This window comes from Rhyacophila brunnea, unplaced genomic scaffold (genome assembly GCF_057557595.1).
Source record: "Rhyacophila brunnea isolate RB1 unplaced genomic scaffold, BYU_Rbru_1.0 scaffold_68, whole genome shotgun sequence".
NCBI lineage: Eukaryota > Metazoa > Arthropoda > Insecta > Trichoptera > Rhyacophilidae > Rhyacophila > Rhyacophila brunnea.
Window position 1 is genome coordinate 1670825 of NW_028233337.1, and position 14017 is coordinate 1684841.

At 26.9% G+C, this 14017-nt stretch overlaps 2 non-coding genes across 2 annotated transcripts; one reads left to right on the forward strand and one right to left on the reverse strand.

The window, feature by feature from the left end:
- Positions 1 to 5981: 5981 nt before the first annotated feature.
- On the reverse strand, positions 5982 to 6053 carry TRNAE-UUC (transfer RNA glutamic acid (anticodon UUC)). The gene has a single exon. It is a non-coding gene; the product is annotated as a tRNA-Glu (tRNA).
- A 3920-nt stretch (positions 6054 to 9973) lies between these two features.
- TRNAR-UCU (transfer RNA arginine (anticodon UCU)) lies at positions 9974 to 10045 on the forward strand. Its single transcript has one exon. It is a non-coding gene; the product is annotated as a tRNA-Arg (tRNA).
- The last annotated feature ends 3972 nt before the right edge of the window (positions 10046 to 14017 follow it).

Here is a 14017-nt window from a genome sequence, read left to right on the forward strand (position 1 = left end):
TGATGATTTTTTTGCATTTACAATCATTGAAAAATTAAAGATTATGGGAACAACATTTTTTGAAGGCAAGATTAATTCTGGTAAATTAGTTAAAGGCCAAGAAATTTATATTAAGCCTTCAAACCAAATGACAAGTATAGTATCTTTATTAGATGAAGAAGATGTGGAAATCCCTTTTGCTTTGGTTGGTGATAATATAAAAGTCAAGCTTAAAGAATATTCTGACTTGGTTGAAGAAAATTTTGTACTTTGTGATCCTTTATATAAAGATAATCTTAAGGTTTGCACGGAATTTACTTGTTCATTGACCGTTTTGGAATCTAGCAATATTATTAGTGTAGGGTATAAATCTATTCTTCATCTAAAAACGGATCAGAAATCCTGTAAAATTGTTGAGTTTAGGAAGAAAGTTGGCGATAAAGTTGTTAAAAAAATGTTTGTGAGAAAAGGCGATAGTGTTCTTGCTAAGATAAGAGTCGAATCCCCCATTGTTATTTTTGTCGGTAATGACTTGAGTCAAATGGACTCGTTTGCCTTAAGAGATAAAGAAATGACTGTCGCTATTGGAAAAATAAGAAGGATCATTGAATAAACATTAAAGGTAAATTAATCATTCAGTTATTGGTACGAATATTAAATGTAAATATTATAAACTTTGAATTATTAATATAAATGTTAGAGGTAAATATATATAAGGGCTGTGATATTTATTTCAAACTTAAATTGTATAAACAATGTGGTTTAGCATAGACATTAAAATACTGATATAAACATTTATTATTATTTATTTATTTATGGTGTTGAAAGTCGCGAACGAAGTAGAAGTATACATGCAAGTTCTTAACTTCGCAAGATACCCGAACTCATCTTCTTTTTGATAAAAAATGCAGTTGATGAAGATAGATCAGGGAAAGGTGTCAAAAGATACATCAAGGAGTTTTGTAATATCCCAATGGGTTGACTACGTCCTAATACATGGAATTGAGGAAAAGAAACTTTACTCATAGATAAAACTATATTTTGTTTATGGAATAAATTTATAGTTGTAATTTTAGTTTTTGTTCTCAGACACAGCTTGCTTGATTCTCTGTACGCACAGTGTATTTATACTTTCGGCGTTCTTCTCCTTTCCAAAGTCTTCTTCAATACCCCTCCTTCTTTCAAGACCTATTAATTCAAGGCTCATAAATAAAATATAATAAATTATTATTAACATTAAAATATTAGTATAGATGTTAAAGGTTGGTTTTTATGAATACTGAGGTATTTGTACAAGCATTAAAGATAAATTATTATGATCATTGTGGTATTAGTATAAATCTTAAATACATCAGTATAAAAATATATTTTTGTTTATGTGTTAATTTTGGTATTGTAATTTTATATTTTCTCTTCAAGCTTTATGTCCCTGATTTCCGTCAGCATATTCTACCTATAATTTTAGAAATATCCTCTTCTCTTTATAAGACTACTTGTTAAAGGGTTTCCTCGATCCTATAGTTTTTATATATGCCAAAATTTGGTTTGTAACTTAGATTTCTTTCTGGCTCATTTTATAATATTGTGTTACCACACCATCCCATGTTATTTATTTTAATTTTAAAATAATTCTTAATAGATTATTTCGCATTGAGGCATAGATGATATTATAACTGAATATGATTATATACATTTTAAAAATATTTGGATCATTTAAGTAAGTAATTAGATTAAAATTAATAATTTTTGAAACAAATAATTTTACACCATTGTTTTCTAATCTAATTTGAACAAAATGAATTTATGCATAGGATATAATTTGGATATTATTTAGAAACTGTCCTGTTAAATCCATAAATTTCGAACTTTGTTAAAATAAATTCAAAATGAATTTTAATAAAGAATACCTAAAGTGAAATTCTATTCACGTTAATTTTTATATTTATAATACCACACTAAAACAATGGATCAGATTAAATCATCATAAAATTATTTTTGGATTAAAAATGAATACGTATAAATTAAATATCACTTCATTTATTTAAGGACGTATTTTACTTTTTACTTTTGATGTTCGCTCACGCAAAACTTTAGATTGCTCTATAGAACAGATTAGCAGATAAATTTTACCACCTCGCCATCCTTATAGTTTCTTCAAAAAAATGTACTTAAATGGTAATTATTATAAATTGGATTAACTTATGCATGAATCAATTTTTTATGCTTAAATTTTTTATAATATTAATTAAAATACCCTATCACATTCAATATTTACATTAAAAATTAAATGATCCCATAAAATGGAAAAAGTAACACCGTGTGACATTTTGTACTACGATTCACTTCTATCACGACTATGTTCCCACTACAAAGAAAATAGAACCAAACACATACTCGGAGACATAGAACAAATACTCTACAAACGATTATCACCATTCCTAGACTACGAATCACATCGAAAACGATTTTTTGTAAAATTTTATCAAGAACTAATAACTGGCATTAGATGTGACAACAAGTCAATATTTTGTTGTTTTAAACACACAATAAATTTATTAATCCGTTTGAACCAACTAATTATTAATTTTACAAAAAAACATACAGAAAGATCAGATGACTTCTTTCCATTAAAAAAAATACTTATTACTGTATTAATATTGATTGCAAATGATTATTCTATGTATATACACACAGTAAAGCTTATGTATCGGAATTGTAAAATTAGGGTTGTTATTGGTGATGATCTGATGCTCAAACATAAACGGTCTGCTTATTTGAAACTGTATAAGGTTGATAATGTTGTGTTTGGGTGTGATCTTCTAGATAAATTGGTTTGGGATTGTGTTAATATTATGAATAAAGGATTTGGAGTTCCTCTTTTTGAAACTATTGTAGATAAGTAGTAAGCTAATGAAATTTTTTACAAATTTTCATTTGGTTTTATTAAATACGAGAAAGGTTGAACGTATACTTTTTTTATCACAAATAAGACTTAATAAGCTATTATTTACGATAAAAAGCATTTTTTTTATTTGGATTTACATAAAAAGCAATTTCATTTCAAACATTTGACAGTTTTAGTTTATTTAAAGACACAATCTTATATTGAAAAATACTAGTTAATCTTATTGTGTGAATAAAAAATAGGTTTTAGGAAAATATCTTTTACCAATAAGCCTTGAAATGATATGATGTATAAAAAAAGATTTTAAAGATGAATACATTGAATCTTATTGTGGCAGGGACAATAATTTTGAGGAAAATAACTTGAACCGATAAGTCTAGGAATGATATGATGTATAAAAAAAGATTTTAAAGATGATGAGACAATAAGAAATATTTAGTAAATCTGGTCGATAGTTGAAATTTAAGATTGAAGATTTGTTGGAACAAATTTAAATGGTTAAAAATAAAATCAACCAATAAGTATTAATTGATTGAATCTTATTCAAAATAAATATTCCTAGCTGCATTTCCTATAAAATTTATTTTAAAATAACCATAATATTATTTAAATGCCTCTTAATACATTTTTAATTGCACAGACCAACAAATGTCAGCATCTGACTTTTGTTTATAATTTCATTTCACGTAAATGCTCAGCAAATGTCTTTAAAATCCAATTTTTATAACGCAGTGAAAATTTGATGTAAATAGTTATAGGAATTATGAGTTGATTTCGAATCACGAAATACCTTATATCAAATCCAGATTTTTATCAGAAACCTACACAAATAGTTTTTTTGTTCATATTGATAATAAAAGAGAAAACTGTTTAAATAATATCATAGTATTTATTTGAATATTCCTATAAATATAAATTACTTCGAAAAATTCGTAAAAAGTGGAAATAAAGAATTTTGTAAAATATCAAAAAAATTGTTTGTTTATATAACTCATATTAAATTGTAAAACCGCAAATCTTTATCATTAAATAAACAATCACAATAATTTATTTTGTAAGTTTATGAGTGCGTAATAAATACTTGCTTATTATTTATTTATAAGTTGATGATATTGGAATAGTAAAGCGAAAATACTGTTAAAACATGGTTTAAATGGTGGAAAGCGAATAATTGTTTGTGTGAAATTCACCTAAGGTAAATAATCATGTATATGGTTCACAATATATATCTAAATAACACTATTTTTCATCAAAACGAAACATATTTTTCTTCTAACTTGTTGTTGTCCACCAAAAAAAATTCAAAAAATTTTATACCTATGAAAAATATATACCTGTTTACACGATATTTTTTTGTTTACTTACATACTGTTTTTACACAGATAATACATAAACAACAAAAATATTAATTTTAAAAAAGGAACCTTTTTTTACCTTAACAAAAAAACACGCCTAAAGAAAAATTATTATGATTATTTTGCTGATATGTGTGACTATTTAAACTTACTGTAGTGCATGTGTATAAATTACTACATTTTGCTGCCTTTTATTCTGAATTATATGATTTATTTTAGCTATAGGATTAACAAGTTCATTCAAACTATCTTTAAAATTGTTTTTTTTTAAATTTATAGCTAAAATTAACTAAAAAGATAAAATTTTTATGGCGTGTCGTATTTTTAGACCTTGATTTCCATCTTACTTGCACGTATTCACTTCATATATTTAATTTTGCAATGTACAGCTAATCTTTATCTTATATTCGGTTTAAATCTAATTTCCACCCTATAAAATATAAAAAAAAATTTTCAATGATGAAATTTATATTAACAAAACCGTATTGTCATGAGAAAAAAAGCTATATAATTTAAAAAATTTATGAAATTGGCATAGTAAATTATAGTGTAGCTAAGGCAGTAAATACCCGTTTCAAGACTTCTTTTTTGTGTATAGATTCATCCTTCTAAAATTTCAAAAATATTTTTAGCTTAAGATTCAGCAAAAAATCTATATTTTATAATTTCTAAATATTTCAGTCAATAATTATTGTTATTCGCCATCTATATCTTGGAGTTTACAAAATTAAAAATCACAAAATAATCAGTGTTATTAAATTCTGTCAAATATTAAAAAATAGTAAAAGGGTGATAATTGCCTTTATCCGACGATTTAATCTAACACCGATTCTTTTACGAATACTTGGCATTAATCTTGGTTTAAAATTTTTTAGCTTTTTTCGAAATTTTTTAGATGTTTATTAGCAAAAAAAGCAACATAAATATAAAATAACAGCAAAACACATTTTAATTTTGGGTATAAACATATTTTATCAAAGTTTTTGTGAAATTGAAATAGAGATAACAATGTGTTTTATACGAAGTCTCATAAATAATAATCAGTTTTTAATATGAACGATATAAAAATATCATTCCGAAATAGGGCTTTAATTATGATCTATTTGAGATTCTAAAAATTTATATAATAAAGAATATAAAATGGATCTGAAAGCCATTTTTATCTACATTATAAATATAAATCCTTAAATTTATAGCACACATAAATAGACAATGATTTATTATCGTAATTATAGTGACATCCACCAAAGCCTAATATTCCGTGTATCAATATAACCCTTAGTGTTTGTATTTCTCTATTATACTCACGTTTTATTTGTGTAAAAAAAAATGACAAAATAGATAATAAATTAAATGGATTGATTATATTTTTGAATTGACTACCAGGTTTTTTATTTTTTTTAGATTTGTTTTTTTATGATATTAGTAAATATTTTACAATAGAGCATAGTTCTGTAAAAAAAATAAGGAAATTTATTAAAATACATGGAATACAGATGTTTAATCAGCAAACTTGAAGATTGAAAGTTTCATGCAAATTTATGAATTGATAAAACAATATCGATTTGAAAATAATTTAAACCAAATATTAACAGATTTAATAAAACGATTAAATATCGGAAATTTTATAAGGGGGAAGACGCATAATTTTATTTGTTGTCTGTAAAATTGCCTTTTTACATGAATTATTGTATTTGGAAAATATGGTAATAGACCATGCATTTGTTTCAGATTGAAAACGATTCCCTCTCCGGGAATTGAACCCGGACCTTGGGAGTGAAAGTCACATATCCTAACCATTGGACTAAGAGGGATTAAAAAGTAAAAAAGGTATTGTTATATATACAATATAATAAATATTAAATCAATATATATGAATAAAATATCTGTTTTTTTAATTACCCCTTCGTATACTATATTTAGTTCTTAAAAGTATCATTCAAAGTTAAGTATTTTTTATAAAAAATTTCAAATTTTTTTCTTCCAGCTTAGCTTGATTGACTTCCCGGGAACCATCGTATCTAATCTTTGCTATATTCTCTCTCTTACACTTTCTTCGATATCTCTACTCTTTTCAAGCATCATTCAAAGTTGAAAAATATAGTTTATAAAAAAAATCATCCTGGTCTTATAAAATTTTTAAATATTGAAAATTTTAATCTTTTCATTGAAATTTACCTATCCTGGTTTTTTATTCGTCTATTTTGCTAAACACGCATCTATTTTCATTAGATATATATTTTTTAGTTTATATTCTAATTATAAACATTTTATAACTTTCTCTAGTATACTTTCTTATCTATTGTTGTATCTTTAAAACAGAAACAGATCATTTGATATTTATCTATCATTGATTAATTATGTAAAACTTTTGCAAGTTATAAGATCACTGCAATACCAAATTCATACAAATTATTTTGATCAAGAAATATATACGGTACGTTGGTTATTTAAAAATTAGGATCATTCATGTAACAGTATCTAATCATTTTATACGAGAATCAAAACAATAAGTGCAATCTCAAACACACTTCTTTGTTGATATATAAGCACTGAGACAACATTCAAACCATGAAATATGAAGATTACCTGAACAAACACAAGCATCCGAGTCTCCAATACTATTACATTGATTATGCGCGCTTAAGAAAAATAATAAAAGAAGCACCCGATTATAATGACGATACCGAGCATAATTTTGTTACTGAGTTAGATGCTGAGATGAGACGCGTATGGGATTTTGTAAGTGTAAAGCAAGGTGAGTTTACACGAAGGTCTATGGAACTTGAACGAGATGCAAAAGCGGTTTTTTTTGATGTTGTTGATGGTAGTTTTGAATTACAAGAAGAAGTTAAGTTTCGGAATAAAGAGTTAAAAGATGACATTAGTCAGCTTTCTGAGTTTATAAATACGAATATAGTAGGATTTAATAAGATTTTAAAGCGACATGATAAGTCAACTAAGTATATTTTAAGACCGATGTATAAAGGAAAGTTGAAACGAAAAATTCTTGAACTTGAAAACAATAACGAACTTCTGTACAGAATCAGTAAGATTTCTTTAACAAGTACACATCGTGACATAGAAAAAAGTGGGGGTAGTATTAGTGGACAAAAATTCATACGAAAGACGAATAAGTATTGGGTACATAGAGAAAATCTTATGCAACTTAAATGCCAGATTCTCAAGCATCTTCCCATTTATGTTTTTACAAATAAAGATGATTCATGCGCTTTAAAAAAGAATGAGAGCGTTTCCTCGAGTTTGGTTACTCAACAAAATCTCAGTAGCAATATTCTTTCGGAAGATAATGATGTTGTGAGTCCTTATCATAGCTGGGACCATAAGAATCACGATACGTGTATTTCTAGTGTTTATTTCGATAATTGTGATTTTGATCTATATAAAGGAAGATTGAGAAAGACTCAAGGCGCCGAAGCAATAAGGATTCGATGGTATACGAGAAAGATGACCACTAATGTTTTTGTTGAAAGAAAGAGGCACGAAGAAGATTGGACAGGCCAAGAATCTGAAAAGCTTAGATTTAAGATTCCAGAAAATAAAGTAAATGATTATATTCATGGAAAGAATGTTTGGAAAGACGTTGAAGCATTATTAAGTAATGATGATGAAAAAGAAGACACCTATGTTCTTTATAACGAAATCCAAAACAATATAATCAATAAGAAGCTGAGACCAATGACCAGAACGTTCTATAAAAGAACAGCGTTTCAACAACCCAATTCGGCAAAAGTAAGAGTATCTTTAGACACGTCGCTTTGCATGATAAAAGAATGTACAGGGGGGTTTGATAGTATAGTCACCAATTGGAGAAGAAGGGATGTAGATTGTGAGTATCCATTTTATAATCTCAAAAAAAAAGATATAGTAAGATTTCCATACGCAATTTTAGAAATAAAACTTCAATCACTAGATGAGACAAAACCCAAATGGATAGAAGATTTATTGAACTCTTCTTTAATCGAACACGTTCATAAATTTTCAAAATTTATTCATGGAACTTCTATACTGTATCCACAAATAGAAGATATTCCATACTGGCTTCCACAAATGAACACAGAAATAAGAAGAGAATATAAAAATCAATCAAAAAAAACGTTTGGTAATCATGGAATTATCATCGATATTCCATCTAATCAAAATAAAATAAATATTGGGAAAAATAATCATTTAGAAATTTTGACAGGGAATGAAAATGATATGACGGATTCTAGCAGAATTATGAACATGGAAATCGACGATAAACGGATTGCTATTCCTGTAAGAGTCGAACCAAAGGTATTTTTTGCAAATGAAAGAACTTTTTTGAGTTGGTTACATTTTTCTATCTTTATTGGAGGCATTGGTACTGCTATGATGGGGCTCGGGGATACAAGAGCTAAGTATAGTGGAATAGTTTTTATTATTACTTCGGCTATTTTTGCTATTTATGCCCTTTATCTTTATTTCTGGCGTGCGGGGAAAATCAGGGTTAGAGATCCTGGACCATATGATGATCTCTACGGTCCTGCTGTTCTTGTATTTGTATTCCTGACGGCCATGATGCTATCTATATACTTTAAATTCCCAATGCACTAAATTAAAGCTAAATTAAATCATACTTTTTTATACTGCCACTATATACAGGATATATTTTATGGTTATTTTTAGGATAGATCACATCTAGGTTTATCGTATTTTTAACTTTTAATTTCAGAATAAAAAAAATTGTTACTTTGTTGGAATGATTATCAACTAAGTTTATCATATTTTTAACTTTTGTATGCAGAATTTAAAAAAATTGTTATTTTTTAGTATGGATCATCATCTTAGTTTATTGTATTTTTAACTTTTGTATTCAAAATATATAAAAATCGTTGCTTTAAATGAATGGATTACCAATCTAAGTTTATCGCATTTCTTTCCTAATCTATATAAGGGTTCTACTGAAATTTTAAATAAACTAATATAAACCTTATATTGAACATTTGATAAGAAGTCTGGTTCCTAGCAATATATTATTATTTGAAATTTTAGATAAAAATGCCATTTTACTACATGAATAGCATACGTTTATTAGCACATATTGTCTTAATTAGCTATAAAAATCATAACTCATGTTGTTCGCCAAATTAGTTTATATAAATATGTTTTCTACAAATCTAAAGGCTTATAGATACTAGGTTTAACATATTATAATCATTTCATAAATAATTTGTGATCTTGATTATTCTTTTACAATATTATTTCATTCTTAAATAAATAGACATAAATTCAACTATAACTCTATGCTGATAAATACTCTTGAACTAATAAATCTGAGTGAAGACGGGGTATGGATACGGATTAACCCGAGAAAGTGATATAAAAGTATTGATGAAGCTTGTTCGGTGGATTGTATCAAAAATGTGTTTGACAAAATATAAAATTCAAATCAAAAATTAATGTATAGATAAATAAATATATTTAATAATACCATGAAATTCTTGGATTTTTTTTAATTTCTAGAACTATTATTTTTGGTATATTTACTTTATACCTTTAAGGAATGCAAAATGCCATAAAAGCAAGCTAAGAAAAAATACAATATCAAGATGTTCAGCATAAACTAATGTCATTTATATAAGTCTTGCTTGATATGAATAGACAATTGAAAGGTAAACATATAATTATATTCGTAGTATAGTGAACGCATTTTTATAAAATTTATATTATGCTGATTAGCATATATTAAGCTCTAGTAGCGTAATGGTAGCGCGTTTGACTTCTAATCAAAAGGCTCGGGGTTCAAGTCCCCGTTGGAGCGATCTTTTATGTAATTTTATTGCGCACAGTTTTAATATTATAATCTCGTAATAAGTAGCATCACAAGGGCAAAGATTAGATTTATCTATTTCTGGGTTATGCTCTTTTTATCAATTTTATCAATTTAGACGTGGTCTGCTATTGGGAATATTACACAACACAAGGGAAAATAAATATATTTTTAACGAAAAGCACATGTAAAAATAAAAATTTGTATTACAAAAAAATATTTATTTTCGTATGTGCATTTTGAGGATTGTATTTAACAATATTTATATATTTTGATACAATTATTCATAGATTGTTTATGGTAGTTAAATGATCAATAAATCCAAGATATTTTTATAATGTGAGATCTTAGAATGCTGATTGCTTCTTCCAATTAATTTTAATAGTAATAAAGTCATAGAAAAAATTGGACAGTAATTAGAAACAAAATTTATGATTTGAAAAAAAAAATAACTATCAGCATCGGTAAATTGTGTTATAAATGAAAAAAAGTAGTCGACAATAATCACAAACATTTCTAACACTTATGATATTAGTTATTTTTGAAATATTCTATAAATAAAGGAATTTTGTCTTGTGATCTATTTATATACAAATATTATTCTTACTAACAATTTCTATCTTTCCCAATAATAAAATTTGAGATTATATATTTTAAGTTATCATAAATTTAAAAAAACCTTTAATTTAACCCACATAAATTACCTTATATGAAAAAAACAGCCGTAATTACTTTCTATCTATATATAGTCAGCTAAGTAATTTTAAAATATATAAAACCTCTTATTAAGATTTATAGTTCAATCTAACTGGTACAAATAATTATGTATTGATATTATTGATATTTTAAATCAATACTCTATAATATTTATATATTTTAATAGAAGCACAAAAATGAATTTCATCCAAATAAAAATTCTTTTCTTTCTATGTATACAAAAAATCCAAAATTTATTAGAAATAGAAGCACTCGAATAATTTGGATCTAAAAAAACTACTTATTTGGATTTATATTTATAAAAAGAACCCTATTAAATATATTAAAAGGTACACTATTCAAATTATATTCTATGAAAAAAAGACCTTAATAAGTTTATATCCGAAATAATCAATTAAATAATTCAATTATATATAAAACCCCTTAGACGTAATATATTATAAAAAAACTTCGCAAAAACTTGTTTTCTGCACAAAAATGTATCAAATGAATTTTTATTTTAATAGAGGCACTGAGTAATTTTATATTCTCAATTGAGGATTTTGGATATTTAAATATTTTAATAGAAGCTGTCTAATTTTCTTTATATATAAATAAACACCACATAAATTTTTATTAAAATATCACACACAATCTTTTGATTTTCGTCCTTTACAGATAAATAATAAAAAACCACAATAATTTTTAAGGTACTTGAAAATTTTCAATCGTTTATTATAGATATTTAGCATATAAATTCGTGTATATTTTTTATCCGGCTCTAATACAGATAAAAAACACAATAAAAATTTTTATTTCGATTAACAGTAGGAATAAAAGCATATGATCATATTTGTTTTGTCTTAATAATTTATGCCAAGAAAATCTGAATTATAGAGATTCGTATAGTAGCATATAAAATCAATAGAATAATATGTTAAATTGTATTTCATAATTCATCAACAAAATTCAATCTCTTACCACAAATTTAAGATTTAATAAAAAGTACTCCTAACCCCTCAATAATAAAAAAATACAATTTATTTTTAAATGATTTAATATAAAAATATAAAAAGGCGGCATAGAAAATGATTCTATTATATTCTTATACATAGGGAAAGCGTTCACTATCTGCTAGGTTTCTTTTAAATAAATAATTAAATAGATTTAAATTTGCCGGTGATCATCCAAAAAAAATCTTCTTAAGCATCGTACTTTTACTATAAAAATGTAATACGAGTGTGATCTGTCTCCATATACCTTTTCGTTTTTAAGTTGGGCGTATCATAAAATAAATAGTTGATCGGAATTAAAAATTTATTTTTATGGTATTAAGCCGTAAAAATACTGATCATATATATTTTAATCCATATATTTATCTAAAAGCAATCTATTTTAATTTTCAATTTTTAAATACTGATAATTTTTAAATGACTATTTAAGGCTGGTCTATACAGTGTTTTTGATTTCAAAGAAAATAAATGTGTCATCTATATTTAAATGAATTTATCAATATTTCATTGAAAGAATTTTTTGATAATCCCAACCCAAATACCATTCCTTTTTTATTTTTTTTCTTTTAAAACACACAAAAATTTATTAAGTTATGGTAAACACACATGAAATTTTTTGTACGAAACTTTATAAGAACATTCAAATATGGTTCCGACCAATTAATGCAAAAAAATATACTTTGTCACATTTAAAACACAAAAACCTAATTCATATAATACCAAACCGACGAATAAATACTTAATTAATAAATGATCATTGGTTGTCCAAAAGATGTTTCAGATATAAAACATTAAAATGAAATTTGAGCAAAGACAGGCAATAAAACATAAATGATGAAAAGTAAAACAAGACCAGAAAAAAACTTACCAACCCAATCCCACGATTCCTCAATAATAAAAAAGATATCGTCACATTTTTGCATCCGCATGTTTCGCTTCTTTTTCATACTCCACACATCTGTCAATTTTGTTGAAGCTCTAAGAATGATGAAGCTTCGTGGCTCAGAAAACTATGTCACGCATATGGGCGATCGATTGGTTCTTGAAAAACCTAGACTAGAAAATATCGAGAATATGTATGTTGTTGTGCACGATCGTGTAGTTTATTTTTTTAGAAATAAGAAATATTATACGCTTGGTCAACTCGCAAGAGACATTATTGTGAGGGTTACTGATAGTACTTTCACGAAAGATAGGGAAGTCGGGTTTTCTGAAAGTAGACGAACATTGGATTTGTTTAACCTTGGTTCTGATAACAACTCAAGTGATAGGGGTAGGGGTGGATCTAAAGCCATAGCGGGGCCAAATCGTCGTGATCCAAAAGAGATACACAAGACACATGCAATGGTAAAAGAGAATACATCACCGAAAGGGGCAGATAATAATCAAAGCAAGAAAGGTGGTGCAAGACAGCCAATGTTTGTCGGGGCGGATAAATCACTTATTGATCCAAAAGCACAATCAAGGGCACCTAGATCAAATCTTGTTTCTAGAGGACCACAAAGATCGCAACTCGATGGTCGTGCTAGGGCAAGACAATCACTACAGCAAAAGGGGCAACAAAATAACCAAAACTATAATTTGCCACCGCGTCAACAATTGCCGAGTGTTGTTACGCAACGTCAGAGTACACGAAATGGTACAATTACACAACAAATCAGTAATGATCAAGGAAATAAACCAGGATATGCAGTAACTAATACAACACAAAATTTTGAAAATCTTGGAGAAAATGATAATTTCCCACAAGATCAAAATGGTTATATTTCAGATCCACAAGATATGCAGAATGATTATCCCATGACAAGCGAAAATTTACCTTCTTCATCAATAGATCCAGAAAATATGGGGTATAATGATAATGATTGGGATCCAACAGACCAACTTACTGCAGAAAACAATCAACAGGAAAACTACCCTGAAAGACAACGTGGAAACGATCAAAGAAATGCATATTACAATAATGATAATAAAGAAAATACATCACCCACTAAAAACATGACAAGATCACTGAACGAGTACCCCAGTTCGTCACCAAATGATTATTCGGGCTCACCAGCTAAAAACATGTCAAGATCATTGAACGATTACCCTAGTCAGTCACCAAATGATTATTCGGGCAGAAGAAGAGATGATTTACCGAGAATAAGAAATCCAGTAGAAGACAATAAAAAACAAAATGACGACCTTCAAAATAGAAAAAGACAGGAAGAAAATGATAATTCAGGATTTGGACCTGATGGTTTATCAAGAC